At 36.6% G+C, this 21612-nt stretch overlaps 1 protein-coding gene and 1 long non-coding RNA gene across 2 annotated transcripts in view; both read right to left on the reverse strand.

Moving 5' to 3' along the window:
• The window catches only part of KMT2C (lysine methyltransferase 2C), a 199030-nt gene that overhangs the window by 145144 nt on the left and 32274 nt on the right, over positions 1 to 21612 (reverse strand). The window lies entirely within an intron of this gene.
• Positions 704 to 15415, reverse strand: LOC112620340. The gene is made up of 3 exons (XR_003118515.1): positions 15386 to 15415; positions 6937 to 6946; positions 704 to 1815 (listed from the first exon to the last, which is right to left on the reverse strand). It is a non-coding gene; the product is annotated as an uncharacterized LOC112620340 (long non-coding RNA).

Consider the following 21612-nt stretch of genomic DNA (forward strand, 5'->3'; position numbering starts at 1 on the left):
TGAATCAGAAAGAACTAAGAATAGAAAAAGATATAAAAACTTGGTCGGGCACAGTGGCTCATGCCTGTAATCCCAGCACTCTGGGAGGCCAAGGCAGGCGGATCACGAGGTCAGGAGATCGAGACCAGGATAATCCTGGCTAACATAGTGAAACCCCATCTCTACTAAAAATACAAAAAATTAGCCAGGCGTGGTGGCAGGTGTCTGTAGTCCCAGCTACTCGGGAGGCTGAGGCAGGAGAATGGCATGAACCCAGGAGGCGGAGCCTGCAGTGAGCCGAGATCACGCCACTGCACTCCAGCCTGAACAACAGAGCCAGATTCCATGAAAAGAAAGAACAAAAGAACGAAAGACAGGAGGGAAGGAAGGAGGGAAGGAGGGAGGGAGGAAGGGAGGAAGGAGAAAGAAAGAGAAAGAGAGAGAAAGAGAAAAAGAAAGAGAGAGAGGGAGGGAGGGAGGGAAGGAAGGAAGGAAGGAAGGAAGGAAGGAAGGAAGGAAGGAAGGAAGGAAGGGAGGGAGGGAGGGAGGGAGGGAGGGAGGGAGGGAGGGAGAGGCAGGAAGGCAGGAAGGCAGGAAGGAAAAAGAAAGAAAATTAAAGCAGAAAAAAAGAAAGCTAAGTGACTCTTGGTGTATCTTCCACAAATTCTGACTGCAAGGCAATAGACCACTATAGCTTCTAAATAACTCATAAACACTAATTACAGTTGTGACACTTTAATTTTACATAAATATACAGAATAACATTTCAGTTCTATTTTGGCACTCAAGGGTATTAATGCATTAGAAACACAGAAAAAATAAATATCTGTCTTCATTGATAAAGTGTAATAACAAGCTTTCACAATACAGGTAATTTTTTGTATTATAACTCCCAAGGTAGCTATATAAATATGTTTAGTGCATTAACAGAACCCAGAATTAACTACAAATACAACACCTTGGGTAGTCTAAATGTCTGAACAGAAAGGCCACATAAATGTCGAGAGAAAAAGTACAATCAATCTGTTGAAAAATGTTTATAACAACTCATTAACATAACAAAATAATTTCTGCTGAATTGATAAAATCTAAAATCGCTTATTTTGATACCATATGGAAAGTTTTGCAGAAGCCTTTTGCACTAAAAATAATCTTGGCAGACAAAATATAATGAAAGGTAAGTATATAATAACATAAATAATTTAAATTCACCATCTTCTCAGTGTCTTTCTCATTTTAGAAATACAAATATGTTCTCTTAATCAAACCTGCAATGAAAAATATTATATGACATTAGCTAAACTACTATGAAAAGTACTGGAATATATCTAACATACTAATTTACAATATCATATAAAGATATCAGTGAATAAAGGAAGGAAAATAAAACACCACATTTAGGAGAACACTTCAAACCCGTCGGTTACAATTACATAGCTAATGAAGAATATTCGGCATTAAAAGAAAATGTTTACTATATATACATAGTCTGGAATGTATCTTCCTAAACCAAATAAACAGTACTTGTAAAATTGTAGACAATATCAAAGAATGAATTTCGACAGGGTACTTCTCAAATGTCAACACTCTTATACACTACACGTAAAAGAAATCGAGCAAGTTAAAATATTAATAATATAATAAGTAACATATATAATACATAAGTAACAATTACAAAGCTAATTAACATTTGGGGAGGAGGGATAAAGAAAATAGCTCTTGGCTGGGCATGGTGGCTTATGCTTATAATCCCAGCACTTCGGGAGGCTGAGGCAGGTAGATTATTTGAGCTCAGGAGTTCAAACCCAGCCTGGGCACCATGGTGAAACGCCATCTCTACAAAAAATACAATAATTAGGTGGGCATGGTGGCATGCACCTATAGTCCCAGCTACTCACGAGCCTGGGGTGGGAAAATTGCTTCAGCCCAGGAGGTTGAGGCTGCAGTGAGCTGTGATCATGCTACTGCACTCTAGCCTGGGCAACAAAAGTGAGACCCTGTCTCTAAAATTTAAAAAAAAAAAAAGTAGCATGTTATAATGTTATAATATTTTCCCATATTAATCCAAGAACACAATAACAATAACAACAAAAACTCAGTGAGAGCTCATATTACCAGTTTTAAGAACAAGTCTGAGGAATTTTCAAAACTTTTCTTTAACAGATTGAAATAAGAATCTGTCAAAATATATTTATAAAACAAAACAGAATGAACAAAATTTCTGAGATTAAAGTTGTATCATAAAAAAATACCAAGAAGTTAAATATTCCACAGTTCGTTTAATTAACTATCCAGTATTTATTCTGTATCAACTATAGCAATGGTCTTAGGCTACGTACTCTAATAAATAAGTATTATAAGGCTCCCCATGCTCCAAATTTGTTTTTAACCTTCACCAATCTTTTCTTCGTATTAGGCAACTAGGATTCTCCCAGGATGCAGTAATAAAGAACAAAGATGGAAAGTAAGAGAAAGAGGTAAAATGACATGAAAATCTGATCCAGAAGGTCCAATGTCTGTTTTATATGAGTACCAGAAAGCGAGAAAACGGGAGGGATTTTAATCACCAAAATTCTAAAGGAAAAGTTATGAAAATATCTAATAATAAAAGCTAACATTTAATTAAGCATAATCCTCATTCAACAGATGAGGAACCTAAAACACAAAGAGTCATTATCACTGTTCCACTTATCTCTACATCCCTACAAAAATACCCACTCTTAATCTGTAACAATGCCTCCTTAAACTCCCTGAATGGCAGCTTCAGGTAAAAACTTCCCAGATAGTTTGAATAACAAGGATAAAAGGAAAATTCTTGGAGCCACATAAAGAAGAAAACAGATCATTACAAAGAAAGAAAAATCAGGCATCAGTTCTCATTACCAATAGTGAATTAAAAAGAAACCCAAAAAAATCATTATTTTCCTAGGTCTATAAAAAATTATTTAAAACCAAAATTTTTAATGCCTGTTAAGCTAACATTCAAGTCCATAGAAAACAAATGTAAATAGGTTAAATTCTCTAGTAAAAGATAGCAACTTTCAAAACATGCAAAATATACTACTTACCACATATACATATTTTACATAAAACTACACTACAGACTTCATTTATGTATATGTGTGTGTGTGTGTACAACATATATAATTAAAAAATGAATGAAATACTTTGGATATTTGTCCCTGCCAAAATTTCACGGTGAGCTGTAATTCCCAATGTTGGAGGTGGGGCGTTATGGGAAGTGTTTGGGTCATGGGGGCAAATCCCTCATGGCTTGGTGCTATCCTTGCGATAATGAGTGAGTTCTCACAAGATCTGGTTGTTCAAAAGTGTATGGCACCTCCACCCCTCTCCTTTGCTCCTGTTCTTGCTCTATGAGATGCCTGCTCCCCCTTCTCCTTCCACCATGATTTCTAACTTCCTGAAGCCCTCACCAGAAGCAGATGCCAGCACCACACTTCCTGTACTGTCTGTGGAATCTTGAGCCAATTAAACCTCTTCTTGTTATTAATTACCCAGCAATAGGTATTTCTTTATAGCAACACAGGAGCGGCCTGACACTATATATATATATACACTCATACACAGTGACATACACAACTCAAAAACAGACTTGAGGGGAAAAAACACAAACAAATGCTATCCAAAAAATGCAGGTATAGCAATAATTCCAAAGGAATAGAATTCAAACTAAAAAGCAATGAACAAGTCAAAGATAGTATTTCATAATAACATGTTTTATGTTACAGTGTGAATTCCAAAAGAAGCCATAGTCATTAAAGTTTATACACCTAATATATATATTTCATATATAAAAAGTAAAGCTGAATAGAAATAACATGCATAGATTAGACTTTAACATAGCTCTCAAATCAGGATATTAAATAGATATTAAATAAATAATAACAATGATCAGGTTTGATTCAAACTGACACATAAAATACACACAGATTTCTGTATTTCAAAAATAAAGAAAATATATTCTATTCAAATGTACATAGAATTTTCAAAAAAAATTCACATATATGGTCATAAAGAAACGTCCATGTATTTTAAAAAGCAGGTATTTCCTAGGTTATATTCAGTAAAAGCAGATGTGTCCCTAGACCTAACACAATAAAAATTAGAAATTCACAATGTAAGGATAAACTCCCAAATCTATCCACTGGCAAAATTTAAAACTCCTTTCTATATAACAGCAGAATTTTAATCAGGAAGAAAAATCATGTATTATTTTTAAATGATTAAGAAACATCAAAAAAATCTGAGATGTGGCAAATGTGGTATTCAGAGGAAAAAATATAGCTTGAAAAATACAAAACTGTAAGACCAAAGAATTAAAATAAATAATGCTTGATTCAAAAATTAGGCCAATAAGAATCAACATAGAATCCATGAGATTCGCAATGTGGGGAAGTAAACCCACCCTAATACTGTGTTTATTAAAATGCTATTAATGAGATTCGGGTGTTTAAACAACTGTTCACTTTAGAAAATGAAATAAAACTGACTGAAATAAAACCTAATCTATGAAATTATTCTGTATATGAATTGACCTGAAGTAATGAATATTTCAATGACTGATTCCTAATTCTTGTTCTGGCCCAGGCTAATTATTCTAGTTGGCATACTATTAAACACACATTTCTGATTGAAACATCTGCTAAAAAAATAACATCAAATGACATTACAAAATCAAAATAGAGGCTGCTAAGAGTAGAATTTTTCTCCTGCCAGTATCTTTCCTTTCTGACCCATCCTCCTCACTGCTGCCACAGTAATCTTTCTAAAGGAATACAAATATACTCTGAATCAGATGCAAACCCCTCAATACAGAAAGTGTGGTAGGCAGAATTCTAAAATGCCCACATACCACCAACCCGACCAAATTTCCTACCCTAATACAGAGGCTGTAAATATGGTGAAATATCATGGCAGGGATAATGCTATTAATACATTATATGGCAAAGGAATTCTGCAGATTAAAGTCACCAATCAACTGCCTTTGAATTAATCAAAAGGGAGATTTGCCTAATCTAATCAAACAACCCCTTTGAAAGCAGAGTTTTCTCCAGCTAGTAGTAAAAGGGAAATTCACAGCAAGGGAACATTTCAATACACTGTTGCTGTCTTTGAAGATTAAAAAGAGCCAGGAGCAAAAACCAAAGAGTGGCCTCTAGGAGCTGAGAGTGACCCAGGCCAATAGGCAGTAAGAAAATGGTGAGCTCAGTCCTACAACTGCATAGAACTGAATTCCTCCCACTCCTGAATGCGCCTAGAAGAGGATTCACCCCCAGAACCTCCACCCAGGTAACACCTTGATTCGAGTCTTGTGAGACCTTAAACAGCACAGTTGAGCCTGATGCCCAGAGTTCTGACCTAAGTAAATGGGTGCTGTTTTAAAATATTAAGTTTATGGTAACTGCTTTATAATAATAGATAACAAATAGAGCAGCATTTCAAGGCCCTCCATGCTTTGGTCTCTGCCAAATCACTATTACATTTTTAAGATATTTTTTTAAACACTATACTTACGTTACACAATGTCTTAACACTATGAAGTAAAAATGTAAATATTTTAAACTCCGGCTTGGAAACGAGGAGGCAGAATCTCAGAGATTTTTCTAAAATAAAATAGGAGAGGCAAGCTTTCTGAGTCCACAAAACTGCCCTCTACCTATTGGGTCAAAGAAAAAGTAATTTCTCTATTTGTAATAACATACATAAATTATAAACCCTGAAGAAATATGTCCCGAATAGCTATCTTTAACATAACCATAAATAAAAACATGAATAAATCTGACTACATAAAAATGTAAAAACTTCTATGTGGTGAGAACACACATTACAGAAAAAAAAAAATCAAATGACAAAAAATAACCTCCAATTTGAATTACAAATATCTAGTATCCTGGATATATAAAAATAAAGCTTGTAAGTTATAAAAATGAGTATAATTTTAAAATAGACAAGGATACTTTATAGAATTTCGTAATTTAAGGAAGGCATAAAGTTAGCCAACAAAATATGGGTAATATGAAAGAATCAGTAAGCATTATTATTTGCCAGCAACTAAGCCAAGTACTTTATAAGAATTACTTTATTCCCATCTACGCCAGGCACGGTGGCTCACGCCTGTAATCCCAACACTTTGGGAGGCAGAGGCAGGTGGATCACTTGAGGTAAGGAGTTTGAGGCCACCCTGGCCAACATGGTGAGACCCCATTTCTATTAAAAATACAAAAATTAGCTGGGCCTGGTGGCAAGCGCCCGTAATCCCAGCTACTCAGAAGGCTGAGGCAGGAGATCAGTTGAACTCAGGAGGTGAAGGTTGTTGCAGTGAGCCGAGATCGCGCCACTGCACTCCAGCCTAGACAACAGAGTGAGACTCCATCTCAAAAAAAAAAAAAAAAGTAAGCAAGTAAAGAAAAGAAATTACTTTATTCCCATCTAACCACAACCATTTTAGGTAGATACCACTATTTTTCATTTTACAAATGAAGCAGAGAGGTTAAATTCCTTGCTCAAGCCCATAAGTCAGGAAATGAAAGAGGAATTGAACTCAAGGAGTTCATAATTAGTTACATACAAGTAATAAAGATAAATTCATCAACTATGGAAATGTACTGAATACTCTGTCTTGTTTACATAATGGCTTTTATTTAGGTTGTAAGAAAATAACATACAGCCAGGCATGGTGGCTCATGCCTGTAATCCCAGCACTTTGGGAGGCCAAGGCAGGTAGATCACTTGAGACCAGGAGTTTGAGACCAGACTGGCCAACATGGCGAAACCCCATTTCTACTAAAAAAAAAAAAACCAAAAATTAGCCAGGCATGGTTGTGCATGCCTGTAATCCTAGCTACTCGGGAGGCTGAGGCAGAAGAATTGCTTGAACCCAGGAGGTGGAGGTTGCAGTGAGCCAAGATTGTGCCACTGCACTCCAGCCTGGGCAACAGAGCTGGACCTTGTCTCAGAAAAACAAAAAAGAAAGTAAGAAAAGAAAGTAGCCACTCTGGGATTAGAATCCATAAAATGCTCTCAGTGTCAACCAAAAGAAATGTACTGGAATGTTCAAAAACATAATTCATAATGACCTCAAATTGAAAGTCCCCAAAATGCCCAACAGTAAAATAAATAAATTACGGTACTCTTAACAACAGAATACTATACATCAATGAGAAAAATAAACAACTGGAAGCAACAATTTGGATTTATCTCACAAATACATATGTGAAAGATGACAGAAAACAGTACTTAGTAGCTCAATTACACAAAGTACAAACATGCAAGACTCACCTATGTTGTTACTAGTGATGACAGTGCATGTCTTTGGGGAGTTAGGAGTAGTAACCAACAGGAGTCTTGAATGGAATTTCTGGGATGCTATTATTTGTTTCCTGATGTGATTTTAGTATATACGTTCTAATATTTGGGGTATTCCTAGAAATGTATATCTATTATTCACTTGCTATATATATAGCCTCTATATATGCTATATGCTCTATATATGTAGCATATACCATATATAGAGCATATAGCATATATACAGCCTATATATAGCTCTATAGATGCAGCCTATATATACAGCAAAGTGAATTTTATATATAATTCTTCAAATTATATATGTAATTCTTCAACATATTTTTAGAAAAATTAAGGTTTTTCTAGAAAATTAGGAGAATTTTAGATAAAAACTCAACTTTTCATGGAAAATATTTTCCTTTTTTTCCTCACATGAAATTCTGTATCAAAGTTAGTATACTACCTGCTCTCTCTCCAACAGTGGGTTAAGAGTTTGTTTTCTTCTCAAGTAACCTGTATTATATTAAGATGATATTAACTGAAATAATCATATAGATGAATGCACCATAAAGCTAATTCTAAGATATCTGTCCGTAGCCAAAAGCAGAAAAGGGATACACATAACTTCCACATAAAACATCCACTCCCGTTTTTTTGGTTATTCCTAAAAGCTCATAATGTATACGATGATAAAACTTATTGTTTGAAATTAGGGTTTTTGAAATTGAATTATTAATTTAAACATGTTTGCTTAACACAACTTTAAAGTTAAAAAACACTGCATAGTACAGAAGAGTTAAACACTTCAAAAAGTGGGAAAAAATTTTAAAGCTTTCATTTGAGTAGGAGTAAACACAGACACAGTAAGAATCAAGTTAGTTGGATACACTTAAATCACATCTTTTAAGAACATAAGAACAGATTATTTGCTTTCTCTTTAGTCCAAAACCTTAGGGTAATTTTAGTCCAAATTTGAAACAAACAGAAGAATACTCAGCTTCTTAAAAGTTTTATTTCAAGAACAGTAAAAGAACTTCTGGTCTTACAAACATTACACGGATAAAACGAGTTTCTCCAAACAGATTTATGTAAAAATCTAGTACATATATCCCCAAGTTGAGTCAATAAGGTGAACCAGATTCTGGTTGAATGGAATCCTTGAAATATAACTTTGGTGTACAAACTGTTTGTGTTTTCCACTTTTCTTAAAAAAGAAGTGATAAAGCAGATTCCCAGTACCTGCCAACCGACAAAATGCTACTTGCCAGGTAAAAACCACTACCAAAAATCAGAATCACAGAAGGGCTATCAGTAAAAATATTAATGCCACAAATTAACATGATGCTAACAGCTGAATTATGTATCAAGAGTATTTATATAATCACAGCAAATAACTCAAATATCTCTTACATCACTAGTAAACTCAAAAAGAGATAGCAAAACGCAGTATTAAATTTCATTACTGATCTACTAGCTTTAACTATTTAATACTTGTACACTTAGTTTTGATTACTTTTAAATTGAAACAAAAATAATCTTTCCTTCTTTTAATGACTTTTTCAGTTATGGGAAAGATGACATTAAAAGAAAATATACAATTATAGCTTAGCTACAGGTATAAAGCTGTTTTAAAGATATGTAATTGTGATATTAAATTAAACTGAAAACATAAATATGAACTTGTGATTTTGAAAAAAAAATCTATTTTGTGTTTGGTTTTGGTATAAGGAGAGAAAAATAAGTCAGAAGAACAGAAAATACAGAAATAGACTCACTTTTCCATATTCAATTAACTTTTGACCAAGGGGCCAAGATAATTCAAGAGAGAAATAAATAATCACTTAGAATGATGCTGGAACTGCTAAATAATCCGTATGGAAAACAAAGAAACATGAATCTTATCTCATATTCTCTTATCATATGTGTAATTTAACCATAAATGGATTTTTTAAACCTACAAGTAACCCTGGGGCAGGCAAAGATTTTTTAATAAGGCATAAAAAGCATAATTTTTTCAAATCCCAAAAAAATTAACAAATGACAAATGTCATCAAAATTAAACCCTCTGCTGTTCAATAAACATTGCTAAATAAATGAAAACAAGTCAAACATTAGGCAAAAATATTTATAAAACGCATCTCCAATAACTGACTTCTGTGAATAATATATAAAAAACTCTTACAACTCAAGATGACAAGCAGATCAATTGGAAAAAAATGGTGGCAGAGACAAAATATTTTAACAGACATGTCACCAAAGATATACAAATGGCAAATAAAGACATAAAAAGATGCTCAATCTAATTAATCATCAGGGAATGCAAAATCAAACCACAATAAAGTATCACTAAATGCCAAACAGATGGTTAAAATTTAGAAACAGTGGCAATATCCAGTGCTGGCAACAATGTACAGCAAATGGAACTCTCAGATCTCTAGAAATGGAAAAGTTATACAGACACTTTTTAAGAAACTGTGAAACTGTTTTCCAAAGTTAAGAATATATTTCCAACAAGTCAGAAATTCCAGTCCTAGGTATTTACCCAAGAAACATGAAAAGATACATCCACATGAAGCATGTTATATAAATGCTCACACCAGCTTTATATACTGGCCAAAAATTGAAAGAAACTCAACTGTAAGCTAGTGAATGGACCAATCTCAAAACTATTATGCTAAGTAAAAAGAGGCAGACAGAAAAGATTCCATACTGTATGGTTCCATTCATGTATTAGTCTAGAAAAGGCAAAACTATACAAAAGCAACAGATCAGTGATTGCCAGGAGCTGGAGTGGGAGGAAGGCAGTAACTTCAAAGGGTCATGAGCAAATTTATGGGTAAAGGGTACATTCTGTATCTTGACTATGATGGTAGTTAAATTACTGTTCATATTTACCAAATCACATTCATACACATCTAGAAGAGGTGAATTAGAGTGTATGTAAAATATACCTTAATAAAACAATGACTCTCACACATAAATTTATTTATTTATTTATTTATTTGGTAACAGCATAGGGACTAATATCAGAATAACTTTCCTAAAATGTCTCAAATCTGAATAAAATGTAACAGCTAACTAATTGAAGTTACTTGTAAATAACCAAAAACTGGCTGGAATGGGAGGTCATTTTACCCTTGGGAAAAAAAAGCAGAATATCATTGGCTAAAATCTATATTTAAATAGAGTTTCAGTGCTGGGTGCGATGGCTCCTGCCTGTAATCCCAGCACTATGGAAGGCCAAGGAAGGTGGACCACCTAAGGCCAGGACTTTGAGAGCAGCCTGGCCAACATGGCGAAACCCCATCTCTACTAAAAATACAAAAATTAGCCAGGCACGCTGGCGTACGCCTATAGACCCAGCTACATGAGAGGCTGAGGCACGAGAATCGCTTGATCCCGGGAAGTGGAAGTGGCTGTGAGCCGAGATCGCACCATTGCACTCCAGCCTGGGTGACAGAGCAAGACCCCGTCTCAAAAGAAAAGAAAAGAAAATTCTACAACTAGTAAGTATAGTTATTTCAATGATAATTTTAGTGGATGGGCTTAACAAGAGATTGGTAGAAAAATGGTCCATCTCCTTGAAAATGCATGAATAGTATACCTATTCTGAGGTACTAAAAGTAAAAACACTGGGAAGAAAACAAACAGACCCTCAGTAGTCTATAAAATATCAAATATACTAACATTCATATAATTAGAGTTACAGAGGAAGAGGAGAGAGAAATGAGACAGAAAAAGAGTAAGAAATAAAAGTCAAGCTTATCACAAATTTGGTGAAAAATGTCAACTTACAGTTTCAAGAAGCTCAGCAACCCCCAAGCAGGATGAATACAAAGAAAACCACACCTAGGCACATCATAGTCAGACTGCTGAAAACCAAAGATAAAGAGAAAATCCTGAAAGCAGCCAGAGAATATCAAAACATTATTATATACATGGGAATAATGATACTACTGACACCACACCTGACTTCTCATTAGAAACCATGGAAGACAGGAAACAATGCAATGTCTTTTAAATGCTTGAAGAAGAAAAACATAATCATCCCAGAAATCTATATTCAGGGATAAAAGGCAAAAATGAATGCAGACTTCCACTTCCAGACAAAATGCAGAAAATGTACTTTTCTCTGTTTTTTCCACTAAATACAGCTTTAAAAACCCTTGGCCATGATACGTAAGACAAACAAAAGAAGACAACAGAATGTAGAGAGAGGGCAGACCAATGAGGGCTTCAGATGCCAAGAAACAAAAGAGGATGAATTCCCTAGGTTTCCTTTCTGACTCATATACACAAGAAAAGTTGCTAGAGAAGCAGACAACTCAGAAACACCAACAGGCACACACATACATGAAACTCGAAGAAAATTCTGCTGTGTCTAGTCAAAAAAGCAGGGAAGCAGCAGGCTACCAAGACAAAAAACTCATGGACAACAACAAACCAGTTTAAGCCAAATGGCACAAATAAAAGCCCAAGCCATATACCTTTTGCAAAGACTTAAAAGGAGGACATAGTCAGCCATTCCCCACTCCTACCCACAGAGAGCATGATACCAAAGAAGGTCAAGTGCGGACACATAACATTCATACCCACTGAGCAATAACGTGGCTTCCTCCCTCTAGAGTGTGGGTGGAAAAAAATTGGGAAGCCTGACTTCAACATCCACCCAATGATAAGGACATACCCCTACCCCTCCCTCTACAGAGATATGACAGGAGAGGCCTACTGGATAATCAAAACTCAAAGCACTGCCCAGTGATAACTTACCCACCCCTCCATCCCAGTGGCAGTGGAGGCCAAGTGAAAAGCAGGAACCCTTTGAGCCAGGGTAGTATCCACAAAGGTATAATGCAAGTCCAGAGTTTTCACTCCTACTCAGCAATTACTAGGTGTACGTCTCCATCAATGAGTCCTTAAGCGTATTAAGGAACTGGAATCTTAACTTACACCTGGGAGTAGTAACAAGGCTGTGCCCCGCCTCCACCCTAAAAGCAAAGTTTCAGATAAATCCTACTAAAAGGGGGGATTTAAATAAAATGCAGAGCTTCATAACATAACACTTAAAATGCAAACGATTCAACCAAATATAACACGTCATACCATACTAAGAACCAGGAAAATCTGAACAAGAATTTGAAAATGTAGTCAAAAGGTACAAACAATGAGAATTCATAGATGTCATAATTATCTATCAAAGATTTTAAACTATATATTATAAAACTGCTTCAACAAGCAATTACAGCCAGACACGGTGACTCACGCCTGTAATCCCAGCCCTTTGGGAGGCAGAGGCAGTCGGATCACTGGAGGTCAGGAGTTTGAGACCAGCCTGGCCAACATGGTGAAACTCCATCTCTACTAAAAATACAAAAATTAGCCAGGCATGGTGGCACACACCTGTAATCCCAGCTACTCGGGAGGCTGAGGCATGAGAATCACTTGAACCCAGGAGGCAGAGGTTGCAGTGAGCCAAGAACATTCTACTGCATTCCAGCCTGGGCAACAGAGCAAGACTCCATCTCAAAAAGAAAAAAGGCAATTACAAACATAATTTTGACACAAAGAAATAACACAAAGTTTCAGCAAAGAAATCAAGAAAGAAACAAATACCAAGTTGAAAACCAAAAAATACGCTAACAAAAATAAAATACAAACTGAGTAAGCTGAACAACAAAATGGGAGAGATTACCCAACCTAAACAAGAGAAAATAAACTGATTTTTAAAAAAAAAAGGTGGCTGGGCGCAGTGGCTCAGGCATTAGCATTTTGGGAGGCTGAGATGGGTGGATCACCTGAGGTCAGGAGTTCAAGACCAGACTGACCAACATTGCAAAACCCTGTCTCTACTAAAAATACAAACATTAGCTGGGCATGGTGGCACACACCTATAATCCCAGCTACTTGGGAGGCTGAGGCAGGAGAATCACTTAAACCCAGGGGCAGAGGTTGCAGTGAGCCAAGACTGCACCACTTCACTCCAGCCTGGGCAAAAGAGCGAAACTCTGGCAATAAATAAATAAATAATATTTGTTTAAAAAAGACATTAAAGATACTTGTAGGACTATAATAAATGACGCAACATTCCTGCCACTGGAATCTCAGAAAAGGAACAAGATGCAGCTGAACAATTATTCGAAGATCTACAGATTCAGGAAATTGAATAAATCCAAAGAGGATACACATAAATAAATCAATGCTAATATATATCATAAACTTCTGAAAACTAACGACTAAACTGAAAAACCTTGAGAGAAGTAAGAGAAATGACACCTTATCCACAGATGAAAAACAACACAAATGACAGCAGATTTCTCGCCTGAAACCATGGAGGCCAGAACAAAGCAGGATAACATTTTTGTAAGTCCTAAAAGAACTGACAACAAACAATTCTATAACCAGCAAACATCCACTAGTAATGAAAGGGAAATCAAGAAATTGCGAGATGAATGAGAACTAAAAATTAGTCATGAGACAAAACTACATCAAAAGAATTGTTAGAAAAGTTATTGAACCAGAAAGGAAAATGATAAAAAGAAGGATTCTCAGAACATCCTGAAGGAATAAAGAACAAAGAAATAGTAAAAATATGGGCAATAAAACAGACTTTACTATTCTTTGAGTTTTCAAAATAATGTTTAACAATTGAAGCAAAAATTGTTACATGATGCAAAAGCTATGGTGGGTAAAACCGTTGATGTATTTCCAAAACTGAAGGCAGTTGGCACCAGGCTGTACTAGAAGTTATCACATTCTCAACTGGCACTACAATTATAGTAAAAATGATGTAGATCTAGTATCATTGAAAATATCACTGATGAAGCAGCAAGACTCATTAATGTTTTAAGTCTTGATCCATGAATACACATCTTTTAATTATCTGTTTTACAAAACGAGAAATAAAGCATAAACTAATTCTGTTATGCCACAGTTTTTCTTGAGGAAAGCAACTTCCGTGATCATGTGATTTATAAACTGAAATAACTGCTTTTTTCAAGGAACACCATTTTTACATGCAAGAACAACTAACAAACCACGATTATTCAAACTTGATTATCTAACACATTTCTTCAAAAATGAAGAAAGTGAGCCTGTCACTTCAAGGAAAACAACTTAGAACATGAGTAGACAATAAGAAGATTTGAAAAACTTACCACCAATGTAAGGTTAACTAATTCCAACACTTAAAAGACTTTTCTGATGAGATCAGTGGATTATAACAAATGTGAATTTTGTTCTTTATTAAAAATGTGTAGGGCTAGGCAAGGTGGCCCACACTTGTAATCCCAGCACTTTGGGATCACTGGAGGCCAGGAGTTCAAGACTAGCCTAGCCAACATAGTGAAATCCCATCTCTACCAAAAGTACAAAAATTAGCTGGGCCTGGCGGTGCATGCCTGTAGCCCCAGCTACTCTGGAGGCTGAGGCATAAGCATCACTTGAACCCAGGAGGCGGAAGTGAGCTAAGATCGCACCACTGCATTCCAGCCTGGGCAATAGAGTAAGAGCCTATCTCAAACAAACAAAACAAAACAAACAAAACAAAACAAAACTGTATCAACAGTTGGAATATCTGGATTACTCAGTGAACCAATATTTTCCAAAGACCACTTAGTAATGTTATAAAATCATATATGGGTAAAAGAACCCCTGAAATTGCAAGGTAGTCTAATAAATTTTTTTTTTTTTTTTTTTTTTTTTGAGGCGGAGTCTCGCTCTGCCGCCCAGGCTGGAGTGCAGTGGCCGGATCTCAGCTCACTGCAAGCTCCGCCTCCCGGGTTCACGCCATTCTCCTGCCTCAGCCTCCCGAGCAGCTGGGACTACAGGCGCCCGCCACCTCGCCCGGCTAGTTTTCTGTCTTTTTTTAGTAGAGACGGGGTTTCACCGTGTCAGCCAGGATGGTCTCGATCTCCTGACCTCGTGATCCGCCCGTCTCGGCCTCCCAAAGTGCTGGGATTACAGGCTTGAGCCACCGCGCCCGGCCGTCTAATAAATTTTATACACACACACACACACACACACACACACACACACACACACACATTTTTTTTTGTCTGAGATGGAGTCTCACTCTATCACCCAGGCTGGAGTGCAGTGGTACCATCTTGGCTCACTGCAACCTCCACCTCCCGGGTTCGAGCGATTCTTTGCCTCAGCCTCCCCCACAGGTGGGACTGCCGGCGCCTGCTACCATGGCCGGCTAATTTTTGTGTTTTTAGTAGAGACGGGGTTTCACCATCTTGGCCAGGCTAGTCTTGAACTCCTGACCTCATGATCCACCCGTTTCAGCCTCTCAAAGTGCTGGGATTACAGGGGTGAGCCACCATGCCCGGCCCATAAATTTTAAAGCATAAAGATACAGTTCATTGATGGGACTGCAGTCTTCAGATTGCACCAAACCACTTGAAAAACTTGAGAAACTACCACTTCTCAAGCTTTGGTGTAGTATCAAACAGGAATATTCATTATTCTGAAATGGTTATCAACATACCTTTCCTTTTTCCTAGCGTGTATCTTTCTGAGGCTAGTTTGTCTTCATGTATGTTACCCAAACCAACATATCAAAACATACTGAATGCAGAAACAGATGAGATATTTCGGCTGTCTTATATTAAGTCAGACATTAATATTTCAAAATAAGAGGAGTATACAGGTGTCCTGAGACCAAAAAGTTTGAGAACACTGGGTTATTAAGGCATATAAATAGGAATGGAACTGTTTTCCCAAGTGTTCACATTTTCACTCTCTCATCAGTTGAGTAAAAGAGTTAACACTTATCCAAATCCAGGCCAACATGGACTACATTTAGACTCAATTTGTGCTTATCTGATAGGTATCCAATACTATCTCACTGCAGTTTCAAATTTGCAATTCATGATTACTAATGAGATTGTGTACTTTGTCATGCGTTTACTGGACATTTGGATTGTCTGTTCTATAAATCTGCTCATTTCTCTATACAGTTGTCTCTTTTTATTTTTTGCACCGGAGTCTCACTCTGTCGCCCAGGCTGGAGTGTAGTGGCGTGATCTCAGCTCACTGCAAGCTCTGCCTCCCAGATTCTCACCATTCTCCTGCCTCAGTCTCCAGTGTAGCTGGGACTACAGGCGCCCACCACCACCCCTGGCTAAATTTTTTGTATTTTTAGTAGAGACGGGGTTTCACCGTGCTAGCCAGGATGGTCTTGATCTCCTGACCTCGTGATCCACCAGCCTCAGCCTCCCAAACTGCCAGGATTACAGGCGTGAGCCACCGCAGCAGGCCAAGTTGTCTTTTTCTTATCCATTTGTAGTTGCTTATTCTAGAACCAATTCCTCTTTTTGGCCATTATGTGTTACCATTATCTTCCTCTCTAAGGCTTGTGCTTTCATTCTTACAGTATGTTTTAATAAACGGAAGTTATTTCTTGAATGTAGTTGAATGCTCCAATATTCTCCTTTACATTCAGTGCTGTATCTCAAGAATTCTTTTACAAAAATATTCTCCTATGTTATCTTTTTAAAAGCTTATGAGTTTAGGTGGAAATACGAAGGGCCAAAAGGAATTGAAAGACATTTTCCTACCATTTGTTCTTTCTCTTGATTTTCATGACTCGATCTTATCTTCTAGTATGCCTGATAATTTCTGACTTATTGCTAAATTTTGTTTTTGAAATACCTGTAGAGATATTTTGAAACACTAGATGATGCCAGTTACCAGAGATTTTTTTTTTTCCTCCACATGGGTCCTTGGGCTAGAAAAGATCACATTAATTTAATATGCATATGAGCTGCTTTGAAACTCATGATTATTCAAAGTTGAGTCTTTGTGAAAGCAGATTTTTTTCCACCACCTTCCCGCGTTTCCAAGGTGCAGGCCTAGGGATCAGCAAACTTTTTCCAAAAAGCCAGATAGCAAATACTGTCGGTTTTGTGTAACAAGGGGCAAAACCGGGGATATCTTGAGAGCGTATCTGTATATATCTGATGAGAGCAAATAAATTTCCACAAACTTACTGATAATTATTCAGAATATAATGATTGAATACAATTGTTTGTAATATAGGTCTACTAATGAAAATAATAGAATTTGGAAGGGGAAATAACATTTCATTTAATTGGGATTCAAAGCTATTTTCCTTATCATTGAAATTGATTATAAGTGTTCATTTGTACATTCTGATCTACAATGAGATTTTCTTTTTCTTGAGACAGTCTTGCTGTGTGATCCAGGCTGGAGTGCAGGGGTGTGATCTCAGCTCACTGCAACTTCTGCCTCCCAGATTCAAGCTATTCTCTTGTCTCACACTCCAGAGTAGCTGGGATCACAGGCATGAGCCACCATACCTGGCTAATTTTTGTATTTTTTAGTAGAGACAGGGTTTTGCCATGTCGGCCAGGCTGGTCTCAAACTTCTGGCCTCAAGTGATCGATCTGCCTCAGCCTCCCAAAGTGTTGGGATCACAGGTGTGAGCCACCATGCCCAGCCTACAATGAGATTTCCTATATCCACATTTGAAAAATCTTTTTAACATGGAGGTCTGATAGAAATCCACAAGCATGTAATTTTAATTGAGCATATTCATCTTTGAAAGTTAATTATAAAATTTTATTAGAGTCTTCTCTTCACCTTTGTCTTTTAGCATGTCATTATATTGCAGAATAATTACTTCCAATTAAAGGACAGATTGAAGCTCCTGATTCAGAGAGTTAAATGGATTTTGAAATATGGAAATTCTTTTTTTTTTTTTTTTTTTTAAGACAGAGTCTCACTTTGTCACCCAGGCTGGAGTGCAGTGGCGTGATCTTGGCTCACTACAAGCTCCGCCTCCCAGGTTCACGCCATTCTCCTGCCTCAGCCTCCAAGTGGCTGGGACTACAGGCGCGCACCACCACGCCCGGCTAACTTTTTGTATTTTTAGTAGAGATGGGGTTTCACCGTGTTAGCCAGGATGGTCTCGATCTCCTGACCTCGTGATCCACCCACCTCGGCCTCCCAAAGTGCTGGGATTACAGGCATGAGCCACGGTGCCCGGCGGAAATTCTTTTATACTTCTCTTGAGGTCCAAAACCTGCTACAGGAACTGCAGTCTGAGCTTGGAAAATAACTCTGTAGCAAATTTATATGGGAATAGAGATGGTGATTTTTATTTTAACTTCTGACAGCATATAAACTGTGTAAAGTAACCTGCCATCACTTGTGATCAAAACAATAGTTGTAGAAGTGACCTTACCACAGGTTTAAGACTTATAATCACTGTTCTGCCTTGTAATTTTAGGTTGAATTTGTTACAAAATATTATGAAATCTATAGGAAAAGTCAACTTTCAAAGCTATTAAGTATTTGACTTAATAGTTGAGGGCAATCTTATTCAGAAAAATTTCAATCTCATTCCTCAATGCAAAAAAAAACTGCAATAAAACTTTACCACTGCCAAGTCATTAAACTGCTATGTAGAAAGGTAATTCAGTATATTCTGCCTCTATATATAACAAAAATTCATAGGATTTGATGATGAAGTCCATAAACGCAAGTCAAAATCACTGCTGACACTATTATATAATAGCTCACTAAAACATGACAGATTTAAATATTTTCTGCAAAGTACCTGCTAATAAATAATACAATAAATAATCAGGCTTTAAACACCTGACATTTAACAAGCTTTATAAATTTGTCCAACTAAAGTCTTTCTGCTCCACAGTTATTTTTGCCACTATCAACTGTAACACATCTTAGCGGATTCCACTTCAGGTTGCACTAAATTAGTGTTTGCTCAACTTTTCTGAAAATATTTTCTCTTATAGTTGTTTCACATAGACTATGCATAAATACTAATTCTTCAATCATTTCAAACTCAGTGACTTCTGGAATATGTAACAACTGAATAGTACTGCTAACACCTATTCATCCATCAAAAGCCTAAGAAAACCATGAAAAATCATTCACCCTCCTTTCCAAAATGACTTGATATTACTCCCAACGTCCTTAACTTTTAGAGCAGTTACTCTCGCTGAAAGGCTAATAGTCTTTTTTAAAGTTTATTTCCTATGAACGTATCTTTGGTTACCATAATAAAACATAATTTAATTAACTACTGTTGGTAATGGTTTTCCTTGCTTGGCTAACAAATAAGCCATTGAAAAACTTACTTTAATTATAGCCTAATTTCCATTTTTTGTTTTTGAGAAAAAATTCTGCTGTGATAAAATTTTGCTTTAATTTACTGTTTTTTTTCTGACCTTTTAGTTTTATTCCTGTTGGTTGGGAATAATGTGAGAAGTGCCCAGTCTGGTAATGTTGATATATATTGTATTCTTTTAGCACAGCCATAGTCTTCTGGCATAATAAATAGAATGCTTTGCTATCTAATTTGTTGATAACAGTATACATTCCACTATGCCTCAAAAGTGTTACATATCAAGTCTACTTTTCTCCTTTTCTTGTTTTAACATGATAGGTAGGTATGCACTGGTAATGAGAGAAATAAATAAGATGCCAGGGCAATATGCGTGGCACGCACACACATACAGATACTAACGAACTGTAACTATGTCATTGTGATTTGTAGCATGCAGAGCAGCAATTTGAAATATATGTGCTCTCTGCAGCAACCAACTTTGACACTGCAGTGCAAAAGAAGTCATATATAATGCCCAAATAAATGGGCGTGGTTTTGTTCCCATAAAATTTTAGTTTTAAACACTAATATTTGAATGTCATATGATTTCCTATGTCATAAAATTATTATTCCCTTTTAAATTTTTTTCAGACATTTTAAAAGGTAAAAAACATTTTTAGTTCATGTCCCATAGCTGGAGGACTGAATGTGACCCACAGGCTGTCATTTGCTGACACCTCCATCCACCCTTCTGTAGCCTTCAGGGTCCTAAATAAACTTCTATAATATTTAATGGCCCCTAAATTCCCTTTTTGTCTTCTCAGCTATGCAGACTGCCAGAAGCTTCTCAGCTTTTCAACCTCTCAGCTGGATTTTTATGAACTAAGCAATTAACTCAAGGGGAAAAGAAAATTTAAAGACAGGCCAACTTCTGTACAACCTTACCCTCTAAGTTCTCACTCCCTCAAGTCCTCACCACTCTTCTAGTTTTCAGATTTCTTAAATATTTATTTGAAACAGTATTTTATACAGCTTTTCTAAATTATTTTCAGTGGAAAGGCTAATCTAAACCAAGTATCTCTGCCATAGGAAGAAGTGGAAATAACACTTACACTACCAAATATAGAGACTTAGTATAATGCTATAAGAACTATTAAGTTATCGTGAAGTTACTGAACTACCCATTACCCTAACTCCTAATTTTCTATTGTGAAATAACGAACTTCTTAGTTACTTGCATAATACTTCTAATTCTGGCCAAGATGGAGTCACAGAGACCGGATTACCGGATTTATGCTCCTCCTGAAACAACCATAAAAAACAAAGACATGGCAGGGCATGGTGGCTCACATCTGTAATCCCAGCACTTTGAGAGGCTAAGACAGGTGGATCACTTGAGGTCAGGAGTTTGAGACCAGCTCTGGCAAACATGGTGAAATCCCATCTCCACTAAAATTAAAAAATATATATATACACACACACATATATGAGAGACATGTGAATATATGTGAACATATATATGATATGTGAACATCAGACAACAAAGGACTGTGCAGCTTTGAGAAATGAGAAACAAAAGAGGTGAGCTCTACATATGCCCCAGCACACAACCATGAGAGAGTTTCCAGGCCATGGCATAGAGAGTGGCAAGTGAGGCAAATCTCAGCTGACTCCTGAGCTGGAGAGAGAAAGTTAAGAGCCAGTAGAGAAAAAAGCAGCAAGGAATAACTGCACAGAACACTGGGAGGAGAGAGTTGCATAGAAAAGAATCCCAGAGGTCTATGGAGGTCCCCTCTCAAGCATTCACCAGAGAACTGATCAGCATACACATATGAGGAAACTATCAGAGACCAGAAAAAGAACCATCAGAAAGAATGGGAGGGAACAGGGCCTGATATTCATACAAAGCCAAGAATATTGTCTGTTCCCACTAGCCAAACTGGGAAAACTATTAATTCATGGAACATTCAACAGAGTCCATAGGAAAGTTTTGCCTCAGTAGTGAGGAATAATTAGTCCTGGATTAAGCACTCCTTCATATCTGCCTAATAAATCATAAAAACAAAACTGAAAAGAATGAAACTGTTTATAAGTAGTTCAACTACATCTCAAAACAAAGCTCAAGAAGATTTATAGAATAAAGAAAACAACCAGAACCCAAGGTAAATTTTACAACTAAATAAAGATTATCAGGCATAAAAAGAAGCAGACAATCATGATGCAAACTG

Source organism: Theropithecus gelada, chromosome 3 (assembly GCF_003255815.1).
Source record: "Theropithecus gelada isolate Dixy chromosome 3, Tgel_1.0, whole genome shotgun sequence".
Taxonomy (NCBI): Eukaryota; Metazoa; Chordata; class Mammalia; order Primates; family Cercopithecidae; genus Theropithecus; species Theropithecus gelada.